Source organism: Lontra canadensis, unplaced genomic scaffold (assembly GCF_010015895.1).
Source record: "Lontra canadensis isolate GAN:19392208 unplaced genomic scaffold, GSC_riverotter_1.0 scaffold115, whole genome shotgun sequence".
In the NCBI taxonomy this organism is placed as follows: domain Eukaryota; kingdom Metazoa; phylum Chordata; class Mammalia; order Carnivora; family Mustelidae; genus Lontra; species Lontra canadensis.
This window is the reverse complement of record NW_022631109.1, coordinates 1,445,821-1,466,460: the sequence shown is the minus strand read 5'-3', so window position 1 is coordinate 1,466,460 and position 20,640 is coordinate 1,445,821. Positions and strand designations below refer to the sequence as shown.

Genomic DNA, 20,640 nt, shown 5'->3' with positions numbered 1-20,640 from the left:
AATACCTTCCATGTAGCCACATCAAATATGATGCTTGAATCAGTTAGATGCAAATGTGATCTTCTTTAGAAACATTCCTCCTACCAGTGTTCATCATTTGCATGAGCACATGTTAAGGGAGACAAGTCCGCATTGCATTCTCAGGGATTTAAAATGTGTCAATTAGACCAGTTACATGCAATTGCAAAGGAGAGAAATGTTGTCTTTTTTTTTTTTTTTTTTAGAAAGTACTTATTTTCAGTGTGGCTGAGGGGACCCTGAAATGTGAGGGGAAAACTCGTATCTAGTGTAGGTGGTTGTATACTCCAGATTTCACGTCTCAATTTAGCATATTGTTCTCCACTCCTAAGAATGAATGCTCAGTACATTTTATGTAGTTTCGAAGTAACTTTTTTTCTCCCCCCTGGGGAAGACGTTGCTCTTGAAAAGGGAAATAAACACATCTTATTGTTGGTGACGAAAGTGAAGCGCCCTGGAAAAAATACTGTTCTTAGCAACAATTAAAGCTATCATCAAGGGAATTAAATGTTCTAGTGGCAATAAGAATATGGTGCGGTTGGTTGGGTTTATTATAAAAGAAGAGATATCATATCCACTGTTCCTATAATTAGTTCAATGGTAAGAGACAGTATCCTGGGGAAGAGATATTAGAGTGTGTATCATAGTTAGAAAAGAAGTTTAGTCAGCAGAGATTCAGATTAAACATAAATATAAAAGAAAAGAAAAGAAAACCACAAGAAATAAGTGATCAAAGTGCCAAGTGGCACAGCCCCGTCAGAATTTGAAATGTGAGGAGGCCACATCTGAAATTATTGTTAGAGTTTTTGAGAGTAAGAGACTAATCGAAACACAATAAAATATGTTATTTATTGGGATGCACACAAGTGTGTATTAAAGGTCAATCTTTGTTCCAAAGGCAGCTTCAACTGAACATAATGGGACTGGGGGTGGTGGTGGGGGTAGTGCGGGAAAGAGAGAGGGGAACAGACTGTAGTACCACGACACTCTGTTTGAAACATGTGCTATGTAAGGGTTCCCGAACCCGGTCCCACTGACCTGAAATTTAAAAGCAGGAAAAAAATAAGTCTCTGAGAATTCTTTGACTTTGAAGATGAGATCGTAAAATATTTGCTTCTCCTTTTTCAACATTGTTGGTTCATTGTTGCATTAATAAAAGGAAAAGTCTGCTTAAACTTTCAGCAGGCTGCTTTCTGAAGTCCTGAAAACTCATTCAAACCCAGTACATGATTAATGGATTCACAAATTCTGCATGGGGATGATTAGAAGAATAGGAGAAAGGGGTCTGTTCATTCATTCATTCATTCATTCATTCATTTTTTCTTTCAGCAATATAATAAATCATCTTAAAGGAAATCTGCCAAGAAAGTAGTTTGACCCCATCTGAAAAGAGGGCAACCCAGAATGAACCACTTATTCAGGATTTATAGTTGCCCTTAGAAACTCAGCAACCTTAGGGCCTTGAACCAGAGGTATAGAGGTTAACACGTTAAACCAAGGATCAAAACTGAGGCACATGGGCTTCTAAGCTACTATCCGATACTCTGTCTGTTCCTGTTACTCCTCTTTTTTGAAGACAAAAACCAAAAATCAATTCCTCTAGCCCCTCAGCTTCTACAACTTTCCTTCACAGTACCTTGACTTGGGACAATATAAATTAGAAGTGAATAGAGGGAGGAAAAACTCCCTCGTCTTTATTCCATGGGGCCATTACTTTTAAAATATAAGTAAGATCGAACTTTAATTTACAGCTGAGAGTTCTCCAAGGTTTAGTTTCTCCTCTCTTACCTGTATTTTCCTCTCTCATTATAGATTGATGATGGCGAGCAACAGAGCTTTGCTAGGTATGGGTACAAAAAATAGGCAGTAGGAAATATGAGATTTTTGCCCAGCAGGAGCTGGGATGGAAGGGGAAGTTCTGGTTTTAGAAACAATGAGAGGAAAGAACGTAGTAAGATGTGCCTGTTCCCACCCCCACCCCAAACAAGCCTCATTTATAGTCACTTTGTGTGTGTAGGTCATTTAAAATGTGTGCGTGTGTACTATGCCTCTCTATCTCTGTCTTTCTGTTCCTCTTTCTCTCTTTTAAGAAGGAAAGTAAATGTCCACACACTGGTGGATGACATATTGGCTTGGAAGATGGCCAAAGATAGATGTATTTATCAAGCACAGCTGTTTCCATGTTTTAAAAATTGGTCTCTGGAGCTACAGCAAATATTATGTGTGATTTTACTATACAAGAAAATGAGAGGAAGTAAGCATATCAACCTTTGGATACCAAATGCCATATGTAAACATATTTATAACTAGAAAGGATCTTAAGGATCAGATCGGTGTCATCAGGATCACCTGGAAGTCTTTAAAAAATTAGTATATCTCAGCCCCATCTCTCAAAATTCTGATCAAGCAATTGCTTTGAGGTACAGAATTGTGTATTTGTTTAAAAAGGAAAAAAAAAAAGTCTTGGGTAAGTCTGATGCACACTCAAAATTGGGAACTTCTGACAATGCAACTTTTTCACAGTTGGCAAATTGTTTTAGTTGTCTGTCGCTACATAACAGATTACCCAAACTTAGGTGCTTAGCACAGTATACATTTCAGATCTCGCAGTCTGGTGGATCAGAAGTCTAGGCACAGCTCAACCCATTCTTTTTCTCATCTTCTCACAAGATTGCAGTCAACATGTGGGCAGGGCTGTGTTCCTTTCTAGAACTCGGAATCCTTGCCCAAGCTCTTAGGATCTGGGGCCAAATTCCTTATGATTGTAGGATGGAGGTCCCCATTGGTGACTAGCTATCCTGAGGGCCCTCTCCTCCTACTTGACACTACAGTTCCTATCCAAATGGTCCTTCTACAGGTCTACTCATAACCCCCCTCACCCCTAAACCACCTTATAATGTGGAACCTTATTTCTTTAAGCCAGTAGGAGAAGCTCTTGCTACCAGCTGCTAAGATACAGTCTTATGTAAGCCCAGAGTGACTGTCCCACCACCTTTGTCATTTTCTGTTGGCTGGAGGTAAGCCTCAGATCCTGCCCACACACTCAAGGGGAGTGTGTTATGTAAAGATTTGACTCACTGGGGTCCCCTTCAAAGTTTAGCCACCACAGGGTATGCCAAGAAGCTCAACTGATCACTTGAGTTTATATAACTATTTGGCAGAATGTTAGTCTTAACTAGTCTGGGTGATCTTCTGATAAATAATTAATTACATTTTACATTTTTTAAATAGAGTATTCACGGTTAAATGCTGGTATGGGGGCATGTGTTTCCACTTTCTTACTGAGCTTGTCATAGAATGTGAAAACCAATTTATGAGTTTGCTCATTTTCCTCGTATCCTGTAGGTATAGAATTTGTGTAAAAATACTAATAGTTAATTTAAAAAGAACCTTTGGCCCTAACATTCAGTGGTGGTTTGAAACATGCCAATTTTTGCTAAAGTGTGATTTTCATGGCACTTGGAACCACTTTTTGAGTAGTCTGCAGTTGTAACTGGAATCATTCATGTGGCAAACATTTTGCCCTAAGGAAAGTTAAGTATTTGGCAAATACCACAGCTGACAATGTGAGTTGAAGCTGTTTTCCCATTCTTAGCACTTTTATCACTACTTAAATATTTCTGCAGTGAGCATCACACAAATATATGAAGAACCTCAGGAAAAAGCTGGTCATTTTAACTGACCTCTAGCTAAGAGAACGTGTACGAGTCTGAAATTTAGTGGATCACCATCTGTTTCTAAATCTCTAAAGTCTGAACTTCACAGTTGAGAAGTTCTTTCCAATATCTTATTTTTTTTTCTGTTCAATTTAAAGTTATTCCATCTTGATACACCAGTAACAACTGTGGGCATATGTTGAATGTGTTTGGGGAGATACCAGTTTTTCTTTTGCATTATTAGTTCATTTAAATACAGATGCTATGGTTATAATTACTTGTAATATTCCTGTTGGCACAGAACACTTCCTTAAGCCAGTTCACCTAATACGATTAAGAAATTACTTTTGAGACATTGCAAACACTCAGGTATACCAATGCAATATCATCAGATTTGTTTCATATCCCTCTTTTGGAAAGAAATATAATTTTGTACTTACAGCTGATTCCTCATTATTCCAATCATAATCTTCTCTCCTTAACCATGTAAAGACAACCAGGCTAGAGGTAATTAGGATCCTGCAGCATGTGTGTATCCTTATCATGTATGTTTCTATACCTTCACTCCATATAGCTATAAAGGTATATATTATTTTGTTTTTCTATTGCATAAATTTTACAGATGTACTTTTTCAACTTGCTTTTTGTGCCCAATATTATATTGTGAAATTTTGCATAGTGATTCATGAGGAACCAGTTCATTTATTTTGACTATTGTAGTGTTTTGTTATATAAGAGTACTATGAATTATTTACCCATTTTTAACTGAAGGACTTCTAATTATTTACCATTACTCATGGTTAGGAAAAATGTTTCAGTGAACATCCATGTGAATGTCTCACTGTGCTTAGATGGGGGTGTTTCTCCAGGAAAATTGTGTTTAAATTTTTTGGACTGTAATTCACAGAAGGAAATACATTTTATCTTGGGACTCATGACCTGCACACAAGCACACAAACCTATGTATTGAAAGATACTTACCTTTACCTCTTCTATATTCACATGCATATACACATGTGCACATACACACAGATATATGTATATGATGAGTAAAATTTACTCTGGCATTTTGAGTTATGTTCTAATAAACTGAAGTGGATAAAGACCCACTAAATTGAACTGGAAATCTTTTTTTTTTTTAAAGATTTTATTTATTTATTTGACAGATAGAGATCACAAGTAGGCAGAAAGGCAGGCAGAGAGAGAGAGAGGAGGAAGCAGCCTCCCTGCCGAGCAGAGAGCCCGATATGGGGCTCGATCCCAGGACCCTGGGATCATGACCTGAGCCGAAGGCAGAGGCTTTAACCCACTGAGCCACCCAGGCGCCCCGAACTGGAAATCTTTTAATGCGTTATAATTGGCACTTTTAAAAATGATGCCATAGGTTATATATCTAATACCAGAACTTCTATGAAAAATAGGCATTTTCAACTTCATATTGCTAAATTGCTTTGTAGAGAGTTTGAGAAAATTTACACTATCACCAGTGTTATAAATGCGTTTCTATTTCTCTTTATTCTCTGTTTTCTTTTCAGTTCTTCACATCTTGTAGGGTTTTGTTTGTTTGTTTTTTGGCCTGAGGTATGTATGACAAATAAAAAAAATTATATATATTTTAAGATCTACAACTTGATATTTAATGTATAAATACATTGTGAAATGATCATCACGATCAAACTAATTAACATATACATCACCTCACTGTTACCTTTTTTTTTTTTCATTTCTTTATTTTCTAATTTTGAGAATGAACACTTTAGATCTACCCTCTTGGAAAATTTCAAGTATACACTACAGAATTGTTAACTATATCATCATGTGGTAGATTAAATCTCCACAACTTACTTATTTTGCATAACTGAAACTTTGCACCCTTGAACCAACATTTTTTCATTTTCCCACCAGTCCCACTAGTCCCTGCAAACCACCATTCTACTCTGTGTTTCTAGGAGTTTGACTATTTTAGATTCCACGTACCAGTGAGATCATGTACTATTTTGTCTTTCTGTGAATGGCTTATTTCAGTTTTCTCAAATTCCTTGTCCAGATTTGGAAACATGATCAGGGATGTGGAGATTATCTGACAGAATCAGAGTAAGCTTTGGTAAGACTCATTGCACTGAAATGGTACAGAAATTTTATAACATTATAGGAAATAGAATGTGAGATTACTTACCTATGGGCAGCCACTATTTCTCTAGATGTGCCTCCTACTCTTCTCATAACATAAAAGAAGATAGAATCTGGGTTCCTCCAAACCTGTGGCTTCTTTACTTTGCATAAGTTACAGATAGCACCAGTTTTTCCCCAAGAGAAAAAAGGGGAGGTTTCAGGAATCTACATTAATTCTCTTACACCCTTGATCTGCTGAATATATTTTACATGATAGAACCATTATTACATCAAATTGAAAGCACCCTACCAGATGTCATAAGGTGACTAGGGGTCAGGGGGTGAAGAGTATGTTACTTACTACCAGTTCAAGCTACTTAGTGGACTTTTGTTTATTCAAGTTTCCTATATATTCTTTAGTCAGTTTGGGCATTTAATATTGTTCTTAAAAATTTCTTTAAATAGGGTTTTCTAATATTTTGTCATAAAATTATCCATGGTACTCTACCATAATTTTTAAATATCAGTTTTATTTCTGATAATAGCCTGTTTTCAGCTATGATTTTAATGTTGTTTCTGTCAATTATTTCAAGTGTTTCCTTCCTGTTATTTCTTTTTTTCTGGAATCAGCTTTATTTTTGCTGAAAATTTTTGTGATCCCTCTGCCAATGTTGCTGTTTTGGTTAATTTCTGCATTGATTCCAAACTTTTCTTTCCAATTTGTTTTCACATTCTCCTCCTTTTAAAAAATCTAATTTCTTTAGTTAAATGCAAAGACCACTAATATGCTACATTTCTGCTTTTATAATACATGCATTTAAAGCTTAAAATGTCATGAATGATAGTCCTGTCATCGCACGCCATAAGAATTTAAAGAATCCAGTATGCGCTGCCATTCAGTTCCAAATATTTCATGATACCAAATATAATCTCCCGTGTTCTCACAAGAATAACTTGTTTGAGTGAAGTGTTCTCTAAATGTCCATTGGTTAAGTTTATTCATTAGATTCAAATATTTTCTAAACTTGATGTTTTGTTCGGACAACATCATCAAGAAGATTGGAGCTAGTTACAGTTTTGCTGAGAATCTGTTTCCTTTATAGTTAGTCTCTATTTTTCTTAATTTTTACAATCATCTTAACGTTTTTCTGTAAGTGACTATGTGAGGTATGTTAAAATCTTCCACTATGATTATGGAATTGTCTATTTCTCTTTTTAGCTCTGTCATCTTTGTCTTTACATATTTGGAACTGTGTTACTGTTACGGATGCATTCAGGTTTAGAAATGGCATGACTGACAGTCGTGTGACTTCAGGCTTTGTAGAGGTTCTCTCTGCTGCTAGAGCATTTCACCTGCCTCTTTTCAGACATGCATCATCTTGTTTAGCTCATACTACCAGCTAAATTTCCTTTTTCATTTCTCACATCTGGCAGTCCATCCTCCAATTATTTTTCTTTCAGAGCTGTGTACCTGTTGTTGCTCTCTTTCTTAGATTCATATTCAGTATTTCTGTTTTGTAATGGGAAGTGGATCTAGGTTAGTTCAATCTGTGATGTGGCCAGAATCAGAAATTCAAACCTTAATTACTTACCCAGACTAAGGTCTTCTATTTGAGCAAAATAAATGTTATCTAAGTGACTCTTATTCCAAACAAAACAAGACAAAATAAATTCCTGATTGCAACTTATTTTTAGGATTTACTGCATTATTTCAGAACTTGCACCTTATTGTTACTACCACTCTAACAATATCACTATTACTCTTTCTTCTAATAATAGTAATAATAATAGCTAATTGCTAATATTTATGCAATGCATACTCCTAGCTACTTTTTGAACTGCTTTGTGTGCATTAACTCATTCTTTCATTCTCAAATACTATGAAGTAAATGATTATCATTCTTATTTCACAAAGAAACCAAGGCATACAGGCTAAATAACTTGCCTGAGATTACTTAATTGCTAAAGAACAGAAGCAGAGTCAGAACCCCAATGGTTTGGCTCCAAGGCCTTGATTCCACATTTAGACTCAAGCCAGAAAGGTACCTTCCCCAGGCTCCACCCTTTAAAAAAAAAATCTAAACAGGATTTCTCCAGTCAGTTCCTTTTTTGCAGCCATGGACTTCATATAGTTAAGGGGAGGGTCCCACTTATAGTCCCCAGCCATCTCTTAGATTAGGCCTTACTGTTTTGTTGAGATCTGGAATTCCTACTCAAACTCTTTTTTAAATGTCTATATGGGTCTCTTCCCTCGGTGACCCTCCTAAGAGCAGATATCATTACTGCAGTGGGCACCTATAAGCCCAAGGGTGACTTTGTATAAGGTATGTGGTTGGACCTTGGACATGTTGGCTGAAATGTGAACACACACGCAGGTGAAGTCCCTCCTATAAAGCTAGACTTAACAGGTGTAGGAATATATTCAGGGCTTCAGGGAGAGGGCTGGGCACCAAGGGCTGCCTCTTCCTATGCCACCTCAGTCCAGTACAAAATGCCAAGTCACCTGAGAATTCTAAGTTTGAAAATAACCATCGAGGCCATTTTGAAGATGATGAAATGGCTTTATTAAAAATTTGCTAGCTTTATTCTTAACTCTGAAGTATTTTTTAAGATATTATTTATTCATTTGAGAGAGAGAGAGAGCATGAGCAGGGAGAGCAGCAGGCAGAGGGAGAGGGAGAAGCAGACTCCCTGCTGAGCAGAGAGCCCCACACTGGGCTTGATCCCAGGACCCCAGGATCATGACCTGAACTGAAGGCAGACGCTGAACAGATTGAACCACACAATTGTGCCCTCTTAACTCTGAAATATTTAATCATTTGGATGTGAGCCTCCATTTACTGGTTGACTAAGAGGCTCAGTGAGACTGTGTAACTTACATGTTGCCTGTGGGGGACTTGCTTCCAATATGGATGCTTCAGCCAGATTAAAGTTAACAATAGAATGACACCATGATCCAGCAATTGCACTACTACTACTACTATTTACCCAAAGAACACAGAAATACTAATTCAAAGGGGTACCTGCCCCCTGATGCTTATAGCGGCATTATCTGTAATAGTTAAATTATGGAAACAGCACAAGTGTCCATCAACTGCATAAAGAGGTGATATCTATATCTATATCTATATCTATATAGATATACATATATAATGGAAAATAACTCAGCCATAAAAAAGATTTACAGACATTTACAAGGATGCTGCTGGAGCTAGAGAGTATTATGCCAAGTGAAATAAGTCAGAGAAAGGGAAATACCATATGATTTCACTTGTATGTGGAATTTAAGAAACAAAACTAATGAGCAGAGGGATAAAAGAGAGAGAGAGAGCCAAACCAAGAAACAGACTCTTTACTGTAAAAAACAAACTGATGGTAACCAGCAGAGAGGCGGGGTTGGGGATGAGAGAGGTGAAGAGGTTTAAGGGCTTGTTATGCGACTTGTTAGAGACTTCTACTTGTTATGATGAACAATGGGGCTTGTATCAAAGTCTTGAATCACGACATTGTACACCTGGAAGTAATATTAGACTGTATGTTAACTAACTGGAATTTAAATACAAACTTAAATAAATACAAGACATGGTAATGTGGATTCCTTTCTTTACTGCTCTGCGAGAATGCTCTAGTTTCTTTATATTTGGGATTTGGGGTTGGGTTGTATGTGACAAGGTGGGGGCAGAGTTGACAAATATGTCATCTGGTTGTTGCCTAATAGAGTATATCGGTAGGCATTTCAAAAATGTTGTGGATAACTGAAAAATAATAGCTAGCATTAATTTAGCATTTGTCATGTCAGAAGTAGTGTTTTTTGCTTTGTGTAGGTTATCTCATTTAATACTAAAACAAACTTTTAGTTAAATACCACTGTTATACCCTTTTACAGATAAGGAGACAAATCAGAGAGTAAGTATCTGAAGGCAATAAAGTCAGTGATTGGATTTGACCTAAGGCCATATGACTTTATAATGAGTGCAGATTATTATAATGTTATTTTGCCTTCCTGAAAATGAATGGATGAAAAAAATAGCCATGATTTTCCTTAAAGTCAAACTTACCTTGAAAATTTAGCTGGGACAGTTGGATGAGACTGTGCTCCACTCATCTTATTGAATGCGTTTTTAGGCAGGTTGGACTTGAACATCTGACTAGAGTACCACAATCATGTTTAAACTTGGATTTTGTTTCAAAATTTATTAGAAAATAGACTGTGGGAATGAATGAAAGATATACACTGGCATCATATTTTTTTTGAAATAAATGTATTAACACATTATTAAGTTATATGAATTGTGATTATTTATCATGCTTCTGCTTGAAGGCACCAGCTACGATATTATTGTTATAAAAATAATAACTCAGCTCTTGATTGTATGTTTATGTCAAAAGCCCCATTGAGATTTGGAATGCTGATGACCCAAATTCAATAAAAGAAGCCTTTATTCATTTATATTCAGTAAAATAGTATTAGAAGATGATACATTCCCTCTTCCTTATGGTTAGCAATTTGGGTCTCATGATCCTCTATTAAAATTATTATTTGTTGGGATATAATTTGCAAAGATTCTGTGTTTAGCATTAGTGTCTCTGTTTCAGCTTTTATTATAAATTATGGGTTCACACTCAGATGGTGAAAATATACACTTCTGGAAATAATCACAGTAAATGGGTACATACACAGCAACTGCCAGGTTTGAATAGGGGCTGGTCCAATGGGCAAGAGATGATAGTGTTTATTGACACCAGGGCTTGAACTTTTGGGGAGTGTCAGTGTCAGGAATCAAGAGGTAATCACTGCATCCTTACTCTCCTTAACTCTTGCTCATGTGTTATATTCTACACAATTAACAGCAGCATGTGGCAAAATGCATGATTGGAGCCAGCAAATTTGGCCCCTTGTTAGAATGGATCCCTAAGACAGACCTAGTGCTGAATGAAGAGATAGTAAGAGTTCTCATTATTTGAGTCACATTTGAACAGTATGCTGTAGTCTTAAATGTGGATACTGTATTTTATTTTTTAATATTTATTTATTTATTTATTTATTTGAGAGAGAGAGAGAGAGAGAGAAAGAGCAAGTAAGCAGGGAGGGGTAAAAGGAGAGGGAGGGAGGGAATCTCAAGCAGACTCCACACCCAGCGCCCAGCATGGAGTCCGGTGTTGGGCTCATTCTTATTACCCTGAGATCATAACCTGAGCTGAAATCAAGAGTCAGGCAACTAACTGACTGGGCCACCCAGGCACACCTAATTGCAGATATTTTAATTCTCATATCAAGCCTGGATGGTGGGCAGGGGTGAGGGGTAGATGCTATGAACTCTATGTTAAGGTTCTGAAGCCACATGTGCCCACTGTTGGGCATCAAAACCTTGCCCTTCTTATTATATATGGAACCCATATAAGGAAGTTAGTATTTGTCTTGGTCTAGTGTCTACCACAACTTTCTTTATTTTGATGAGGTAGTTTAGTTTTCTCAGGAAACATGAGCTCTTTGATTTAGGGATCTGGAAATGCCACAATGATAGAGAGCTTCTGAGGAAATGTCAACTTGCATCCTACTTCCATTTGGAAATTCTGACTTTAACATTGAATGTACCATAACTGAACTCTTTGCCCTTAAGCCAACTGTATTAACATCATAGGTATAATTGGTTACAAGGCTTAATGAGAACCCCCTTATTTCTCCTAGATGGAACATCACTCTCTTTGAAGATCTTACTCTGTATAGAACATGAGGGCTTCAGCCATTTAGATATATTTATTCAAGGAAAGTCCAGCTTGGACCAATTGTTAGACAACACGTTGAAATTGTAAATATGTGTAAATGGAAAAGAACATGGAGGCTGATGTAAGGTCTGGGGTTTTTTTGTTTTGTTTTGTTTTTTAAGATTTTATTTATTTATTTATTTGTCAGAGAGAGAGAGAGAGTACACAAGCAGGCAGAGGCAGAGAGAGAAGCAGGCTCCCCACTGAGCAAGTATCCCAATGTGGGGTTTAATCCCAGGACTCTAGGATCATGACCTGAGCCAAAGGCAGCAGCTTAACTGACTGAGCCACCCAAGCATCACAGGTCTGGATGTTAACACTTATGACGAGCTGCGTAGCCTTGGTCATATCTTGTCACCTCACTGAAACATCAGTTTCTAAATGTTTAAAAATGATGCATTCCAGGCAGACCCTTTAAAATTGTCCTGAGGAGTATATGAGACAACTCATGAAAAATATTTTTACACTGTTTTCCTGGCAGCTCAGACGGAGCCGAACAGAGCTTGCTAAATGAAAACAAAAACGGGAATTTTTAAAATTCACAAAGGGGGGAGATTATGATTAATTAGAAAGTTAAGTTTCTTTAGAGTGTTTTCCCATCACTCCATTTTCAATACAAGCAGCAATTCAACACTGCTCAACTCTCCAGCCTCTCTAGAGGGATCCTGTTTTCCTGGCAGAGGTTTGATAAATTTGGTGACCTAGTGATATGTGGATTATATTTTAACAAAGGGATCAGCAGCTCATCCAAGTACCTTTGACTCTAGAGGGAAATAACACTTTGAGGTGGAAACCTGCAATATACTTGGACATCTGCATAATGACTGAAATTAGCATAGGTTTACATAGTGCACTACTCCATTAGAATTTTGATGACTTGGAAAGGAGCAGAAGGTTGTAAATTTCCTAAGGGAAAGTCTCTGGGGGTGTGAAGTCTCGAAGCAAAATCAGCCCCATGTAAGAAGCATGTTGTGAATGACTGGAAGGACAGAAAAATGACAAATGTGTGTCATTTTTTCCTTGCAGAAAGGGAATGGTTGCTGCTGGTATGATCTAGCACTTTGAGGGATGCTAGTAACCTCTCTCTGCTCTCCTTGTTGAGAGGGGATATAGTATAAGCCTGTTTATTAGATACTTGTGATCATAATTTCCTCCTAGCAATGCTTGTATGGAGGGAGAGGAGGCAAATAAGGAACAGTGAGAAGACAAAAACAGTACAAGAGGAAAGGGAGACTAGAGGAGGGGACAAAGGCAAGGAGAGTTGGGATGAGGTGGGCAAAAAAGGAGGAAACGCATGGAATCTTGCTTGGTATTATGGTTTAGTGGTCATGAGGGTGTGACCCTAAAAGTTTCGGGACTGATGTGTGGACCATTCTCTTAGGTGACTAGTCCCAGATAAGTGGAAACATGCACAGAAGATAGAAGCAGGAGATGTTGAGGCAGGCCCTGCTCCTAGCTGGATCAAAGATTAAAGAAAATCACTCTGTTTCCCTGAACTCCGCTTTTCCAGCTATAAAATGAGGACACTGGGCTGTGTGATCTTGCTATCTCTTTCTATTCTAAAGTGATGGGATTTTTTTTTAACATCACTTTCACTGAGCCTCATTTTTCTTATCTGTAAAAATGGGAAGAATGCCTACCTCACAAGGTGACTTTGAGGTTTTAAAGATAACAATTGAGTGCCTTTTCCTATACAAATCTACTTGTTTCCTGAATTCAGTTATTAAGAGTTTATAGAATGAATTCAGATAGTGAAGGGGATAGCACTGTTTGAATCTATTTGAGTTCACTATTTCATATAGCAAGGGGTGAGTTTTGGATAGTGAGGGTTTATATGTTTTTAGTGCCTGGATATCTATGCAGGCACCTTGCATATAGCCTGTACTCAATAAGGATTTATCCTTGTCTCCTTGACCTTGAGGATAAAGACAGCTGTGTTTAGCTTTGCACCCTTAGCTTATAGCACAGTATCTAATCGCCAGAAATGCCTGTTGAGGTTCATGGCCCTCAGGCTCATGGGACCCTGCTGAGACTTGGGTCAGCTAAGCAAAATGTACTTAACAATATATATGTTCTATAGAGTTGGAGTAATGAGTGGTAAGAGATCATTTTTAAAAAAATAAAATAAAATCATGACTCTCATACAGATATAAAAGGAACAGGTTTTAAAGATTTTATAAAACTTGTGAATCAATGAGAGAATCAGGAGTGTTATAACCAATTCAAAGAAAAACCCAAAATAAAGACAAATTTACAGATCAGGAATACTGAAACTGATGTGCAAATGTAGGTGAAACTAGCTTCTTCCACGTGTGCAGAGAAGTTAGTTGAACCTCTGCTAGACAGGGTAAAACTTTTGTGTTTATAGAAAAGAATTATTTTTATCTATTTTGTTTATTTTATTATTGTTATTTGTATAAAAGCTACGAGCCCAAAGCCAGGCCCATGGTAACTTCTTTTTTTTTTTTTTAAAGGATCCCAACGGCATTCCTTTTTTTTTTTTTTTTTGACAGAGAGAGAGATCATAGGTAGGCAGAGAGAGGAGGAAGCAGGCTCCCCGCTGAGCAGAGAGCCCTATATGGCAGGCTCCCCGCTGAGCAGAGAGCCCTATATGGCGCTCGATCCCAGGACCCTGGGATCATGACCTGAGCCGAAGGCAGAGGCTTTAACCCACTGAGCCACCCAGGCGCCCCCTCCATGGTAACTAAATATTGAATTCCTTGTCACCTTCTGAGGGCATGCAATCACAAGCAAATTTTAGTCAAATCTATTATACTGGGTCTCTAATCAATAATTTTTTATTAAAATTTTGCCATTCATCTGGTGTACTTCTGCTAAGTGTAATTGTAGATACCAAGCCACATTAACACGCAGTACAGTTTTTAAAAGAGAAAAATCTTTATTCCCATCACTTTCTTTTACAAATAATAAGAATGGTAAAAAAAAAAATAGTGTGAGTTATGGGTGTTAAAATATCTAAACTATCAACCAGTATTTATTCAGCATTATATATGCTAAGTGTATCCTTTAATTCTGTGTGTGTGTGTGTGTGTGTGTGTGTGTGTGTGTGTCTGTGTATGCTTTTATAGGCGTTACTGGAAGAACGGAGATAACCCATGTAGAGTAACAGTATGGAAATATCCTGAAACTCCTTCAGAGTCTAAATAAACTGACTGGATTGGAGTTTCACAAGCAAGGAACCTGGTCCATGGGCAATTTGCTGCAGGTAAGTGAGAGGTATAATTTACTCTGTTAGAATCCTTCAAAGATTCATTGGCTGTGGAGCTGTTAATTGCATTTCAGATGATTATAATGTTCATTTGGTACAGCTGACAGCTTCTCTTCCCTCCCAAATGTACACATGTGGATGCCAACATATGGCTAAATATCTGGCCATTTCATCTTGCTCATTTGGGCTTCAGTCAGTTACAAAAGGAGGAAGCAGGAGGAAAAAAGTACCCACCCCATAAAACTTTTACTAGCCGTGATTTCTGTGGAGGGGCGGGAGTCAGACTCGCTGTTCCTGGAGCAGATGTTCCTCCAAAGTGCCTGGTACTTGAAAGAGTGGCAGATTGGGCTGCCCAGGATTCAGAATGAAGCAAGCAGACAACTGGCGATGCCCCCCCACCTTCTCTTTTGAAAAGGGGGGCAGCGTGAGGTCATTAATATGGAACAAAGTGTTTGGGAAAGGTAGCAGGCTTTTTATTCTTCCTTTGAAAACCCGGTGAGATTGGAATGCTGGATGTGGTCACAGCATGAAAATAGTTGCTGTTGGGCTGATGGGAAAGTTGAACTTGTCTAAATGAACCAGTGGGGAGGCATGAAAGTCCAAGCGACTCCTACAAGTGGCAGTTTGTGAGCTGGGGTGTGCGTTGTGGCATCTCCTTCTGCTACCTGTCGGACCATCAATGGTCAAGGCTATGTGAGACTAGAAGTAAGAGCTGTCTAGCTCTGTTAAATGGAAATAATAGGTTCATTCACCTGTGGTGTTTCACTGTGTTGAGGAGAAAAATAAAAGATCAAAGCCTGAATCTCTATCTATGGCAAGAGAGACACTTGTACTTGTCATTTTAATTGGTAAATATTGACTTGAATCATTCATGCTGTTTTAAGGGGGAAAGAAGAAATGGTTGTAAGAACCTGAGACCACAGTTGAAGGAGGAATTGTTCATACACTTTCCTGTTAATATTTAGTCTTCCTGGGTTGCATATATAACAGCTATATGTCCTAAAGTCATAACTCAAGAGCTTCCTGGAAGACAATTGTTCTTTCTTGTATCAACTCCATCACATTATGTAGACTAAGCCAATAGAAGACATGCTCTCTGTCTCTAAGGAGACCACTGTGTTTTGAGAGTCATGTAAGAACACAGATATGGAGATGTTTTGTAGTGTGGAAAGTGCTTGCTAAAGATGAGGAAGTAATGGTAAAAGAAAGTATTGTAGAGGAATGTGAACCAATAAAGAAAGGATTTGAGCTCTTTTTTGTTTTTAAGATTTTACTTATTTGTTTGAGAAAGAGAGAGAGAGCAAGTGCATGAGCAAGGGAGGGGCAGAGGGACAAGCAATCGTGGAGTCTGTTGCAAGGCTTAATCCCAGGACCCTGAGATCACAACCTGAGCAGAAGTCAGATGCCTAACAGACTGAGCCATCCAGGTACCCTGTGAAGCTCTCTCTCTCTCTCTCTTTTTTTTTTTTAAGTGTATGTGATTGTCCCATTTCTTTGTCTTTAATCTTAGTCCTTCTATCTGTTCAGAAAAGGGGATGCTGTTTTCCTTCTTTTTTTCTTTCTTTCTTTCTTTCTAAGATTTTATTTATTTGACAGAGAGCAAGACAGTGAAGGGAGAACATAAGCAGGGGGAGGGGCATGGAAGAGGGAGAAGCAGTTCTTTCACTGAGCAGGGGTCCATCCAAGGACCCTGGAATTATGACCTGAGCAGAAGGCAGACTCTTAACAACTGAGCCACCCTGGCACCCCTGGGATGCTGTTTTCTTTTAGTTAATATCGTTTGTTTATGGGGAAGAAAGACTTGTGTAAGTGAAAAGAGAATTATCTGGTAACATACATGGGCCAGAACTGAATCATAACTTGAAAACAAGGTGGGGAAAAGGCAGCACTAGAATGTCCTCCTATTTTTGTACTGTTCTCAAAAACAGAACACTTACCTCTCTGCAGCTCTACTTCTCCCTGAACTCCTATCCACCTCCTGCTTCTGATTGTTTTTCCTGGCACCGTGTTTGCCTATCTCATAATTTTGCCTTGCATGTAGTCTCTCATTGCCTTTCTAGCTACTTTCCCTTTATTTGGCTTCAAACCCTGCCACGGATAGCCTACATCTGTTAGGCTGCACTCGGGAAACAGAAACTGTACCAGTTATTTTAACAGACACATTTTAAGAATTATTAACCAGATACTGGAGAACTGGAAAGGCAAAAGGGGGCCTTGAGGAATTACAGAAGTAGTCACTACTAAATTTGTTGCCCTGGTTTCAGGGACAGCAGGCAAGAGTTTGGGATGATTAGAAGTTGGAATACTGAAGAAAGGATTTTGTAGAGCTGGACTTCAGGAGTCTTGGGTGACAGTGTTGCCTGAGAAGTGGAGGAACTTTAGAAGCTTAGGGGGTGGGGAGGACTCACATTGCTGAGATTTGTGTCTCTAACAAGGATTATACCAGCTGGCTGGTGCTAGTGCCCCAGGAGCTCAGATTGGGGACCATATGGAGCTGGGACTCCAGAATTTTGCGAGGGATCACTTCCAGCAAATATTGTAGCCTGAGAAACTAGAAGGGAACCCACAGATGGGACCAGGTGGCAAAGGGGATATGCTCTGCGGCGACCCAAGCCCCACCTCTCAAAACAAAATAGAGGAAGATGCATTTGATTGAGATGTAGTCATTTAATAATGACCACAATAAAAAAACATTGGTGCAGGGCTATGCTGAACAGGTTTCCTTAAAATCAACTAAGGGCATTTCTGTGATTACCATATAGTCCAGAGGCAAAATATGTAGATGTGATGTTATTGATGATTGAATTTTTAATTGTTTCATTATGAAACAGCATACATTAAGTGTAATTTTAAGAAATGACATTGGAGGTATTCCATGCACCTTGTTCCACTTTCCCCCTAGTGATAATTATCTTACAAAATTATAGGACAACAACTAGAATATCAAATTTGTACGGTCACAAGACAGAGCATTTCTATCATCACAAGGGTCCCTTCTCTTGTCCTTTTATAGCCACACCCACTTCATCCCCATCCCCCAATATTTGTCCTAAGCAGCTTGCAACTACTGATCTTTCAGTTTCTATCATTTACTCATGTATAAATGGAATCATTTGGAATTGGCTTTTTTTAAGCAATGTAATTCTCAGGAGACTCACCTAAGTTATTGCACGCAGTAATTCATTTTTTTTCAACTAAGTAGTATTTCTGGGAAGGATATACAATAGTGTGTTTAACCAGTTGTTTCCAGTTTGGAGCTGTTATAAATAAATTTGCTATAAAAATTAATGTACAGATTTTTGTGTGAAGATAGGATTTCCTTTCATTTCCCAAAAGTGAACTGCTTGATTATGTGACAGTTGCATATTTAGAATCTTTTCCCTAGCTCTATTGTAATATAACTGACATACAACATTGTGTAAGTTTAAGGTTTACAAATGGATGATTTGAGACAAGTGTATACTATGAACTGTTTACTACTATAAGGTTAGTTAACAGCATGCTATGTTGGAAATAATTTCCATTTTGTGGTGGTAGTCGTGAGAACATTTTAGATATATTCTCTTAGCAACATTCAGCTATACAAAACAGTATTGTTAACTATAGTCATCCTGTTGTCCCTGAGCTCTCCAAACCTTATTCATCTTGTGACAAAGTTTATACGTTTGGAGCAATGCCTCCTTATAACTTCCCACAACCCTTGGTAATAATCAATCTCCTATTTGTTTTATGAGTTCAGTGTTTTTCAATCATACAGTATTTGTCTTTCTCTATCTGACTTATTTTACTTAGCATAATGCCCTCAAAGTCTACCCATTTTATCACAAATAGCAGGATATTTTATGACTAATATTTCATATATATGTATCTATATAGTTGTATATGTTACTTATCTATAATATGAAAAAATTATAGCATTTTCTTTATCCATCTATTGATTGACCCTTAAGTTGTTATCGTGTCTTAGTTATTGTGAATAATGCTGCACTGAACATGGGAGTGCAGACATCTGTTCAAGATATGTTCATTTTCATTAGATAATATATCCAGAAGTGGAATTACTGGATCATATGGTAGTTCTGTTTTTAATTTTGGGGGACATCTGTATACTGCTTTCTACAGTGGATACACCAATTTACACTCCCACCATTGGTCCACTGGGGTTCCCTTTTCTCCATATCCTTGCCAACGCTTGTAGCTATACATTTTTTGTTTGTTTGTTTGTTTTTTCAGGTGTTTTTTTTTTTTTTTTAATAATGCAGGTATGAGGAGATCTCTCATTGTGGTTTTGATTTGCAACAGGAAAGCTAGAAAAAGATGCTGTCAACCAGGAAAGGAAGGACAAAATGAGGAGTGAGTTACCCCAACTTTTTGGGACACTGCATAAAGGACTTACTGGGATGTGACCCCATCCAAAAACTGGCAAAGCTAACATGTATAAGGGTACCTAGGAACAAATAATTATGGCAGGGGTCCCAGTATTAGCCATGCAGTGGGAGGGACAGTGGTTTTTAGTGACCTATTCTGCAGAAGACTTCATCAGCTTTTGCCACTAAGGAAATGAGGCTCAGACAGCCTACGAATTTCAGTGGATTTAGCCCCACAGGTTTTCGTGTTTGCAGATACCAGCTGTTCTGAGTTCTTCCCTGTTCCTGCCCAGAGCATCCCAAGGCTGGGAGACCCTGAGTCCCAAATGGTAGCCAGTCCTGTGCTTTGTGGCTGTGCAAATACATAATGCCATTCTAGTCCCACTTGTTGATTTTTGCCTTTGTTGCTTGTGCTTTTGGTGTCATATCCCCCCTCCCCCTGCCAAAAAAAAAAATGTTGTCAAGACGAATGTCAAAGAGCTTTTTCCTAATTATCTCATTGTGTCTTTATTTTCATTTCCCTAAAAACTAGTGATGCTTAAAATTATTTTTTATGTTTATTTACTGTATGCATATCCTCTTCAGGGAAATATCTGTCCATGTCTCTTTCTAATTGAATTGTTTGTTTGTTTTTAAATTATTTTTTTTTATTTTTTTATTTTTTTTTATTTAATTTTTTTTTTTATTTTAAATTATTTATTTTTTTGAGAGAGAGCATGAGCAGGGGGAGGGGGAGATAGAGGCAGAGGAAGAAGCAGACTCCCTGCCGATCAGGAAGACCAACACAAGGCTCAATCCCAGAACCCTGGGATCATGACCTGAGCAGAAGGCAGATGCTTAACCAACTGAGCCACCCCAGGTGCCCTAGTATTTTAACTCTTGAGTTTTGAGAACTTCATTTTTTTCTTTTTTGTATATTCTTGGTACTAATTTTGTCAGATAAATAGTTTGCAAATGTTCTCTCCCATTTTTTAACTTGAGTTTTCACCCTCTAATAGGCATTCACAGGACAAAAGTTCTGAATTTTCATGATGTCCAGTTTTCCAGGGTTCTCCTTCATGGATCATGCTGTTAGTGTCCAGTCTAAGAATTCTTTGCCTACCCCCAGGTCCCAAAGGTTTCCTCTCATGTTTTTGTTTTGTTTTTTTCTGAAGAGTTTTGTATTCTTACTAATTGTATTTGAGTGCATAATCCGGTTTGAGCTAAGTTTTGTATAGGAGGTGAAACTTAAGTCAGATTTAACTTGATTGCCCATGGATGTGGACTTGCTCCTTTTCAACTGGGTATCTATGGGTCGTCTCCTTCATTTCATTTGAAAACCTCCTGGTTATTGGTGTAATGACTAATTTGCACTCAAAATGCGGACATTGGGCACATTATATTATGAGACTCTATATGTTATTCAGAACTTCTGTTTTAGCTGGCTCCTTCTGAAAGGTAGCGTTCACACCAGGGTGGAATAGAATTCATATTCATTTCCTAATTGGCCTTT

The 20,640-nt window shown here is 38.0% G+C and overlaps 1 protein-coding gene across 2 annotated transcripts in view; it reads left to right on the top strand.

Moving 5' to 3' along the window:
• Window positions 1-20,640, top strand: part of LRRC4C (leucine rich repeat containing 4C) — a 1,149,700-nt gene that overhangs the window by 663,249 nt on the left and 465,811 nt on the right. For both annotated transcript variants that reach the window (XM_032840678.1, XM_032840672.1), the window contains exon 4: window positions 14,642-14,778. The gene's annotated coding sequence lies outside the window, so the exon portion shown is untranslated. The remainder of the gene's footprint in view (window positions 1-14,641; window positions 14,779-20,640) is intronic.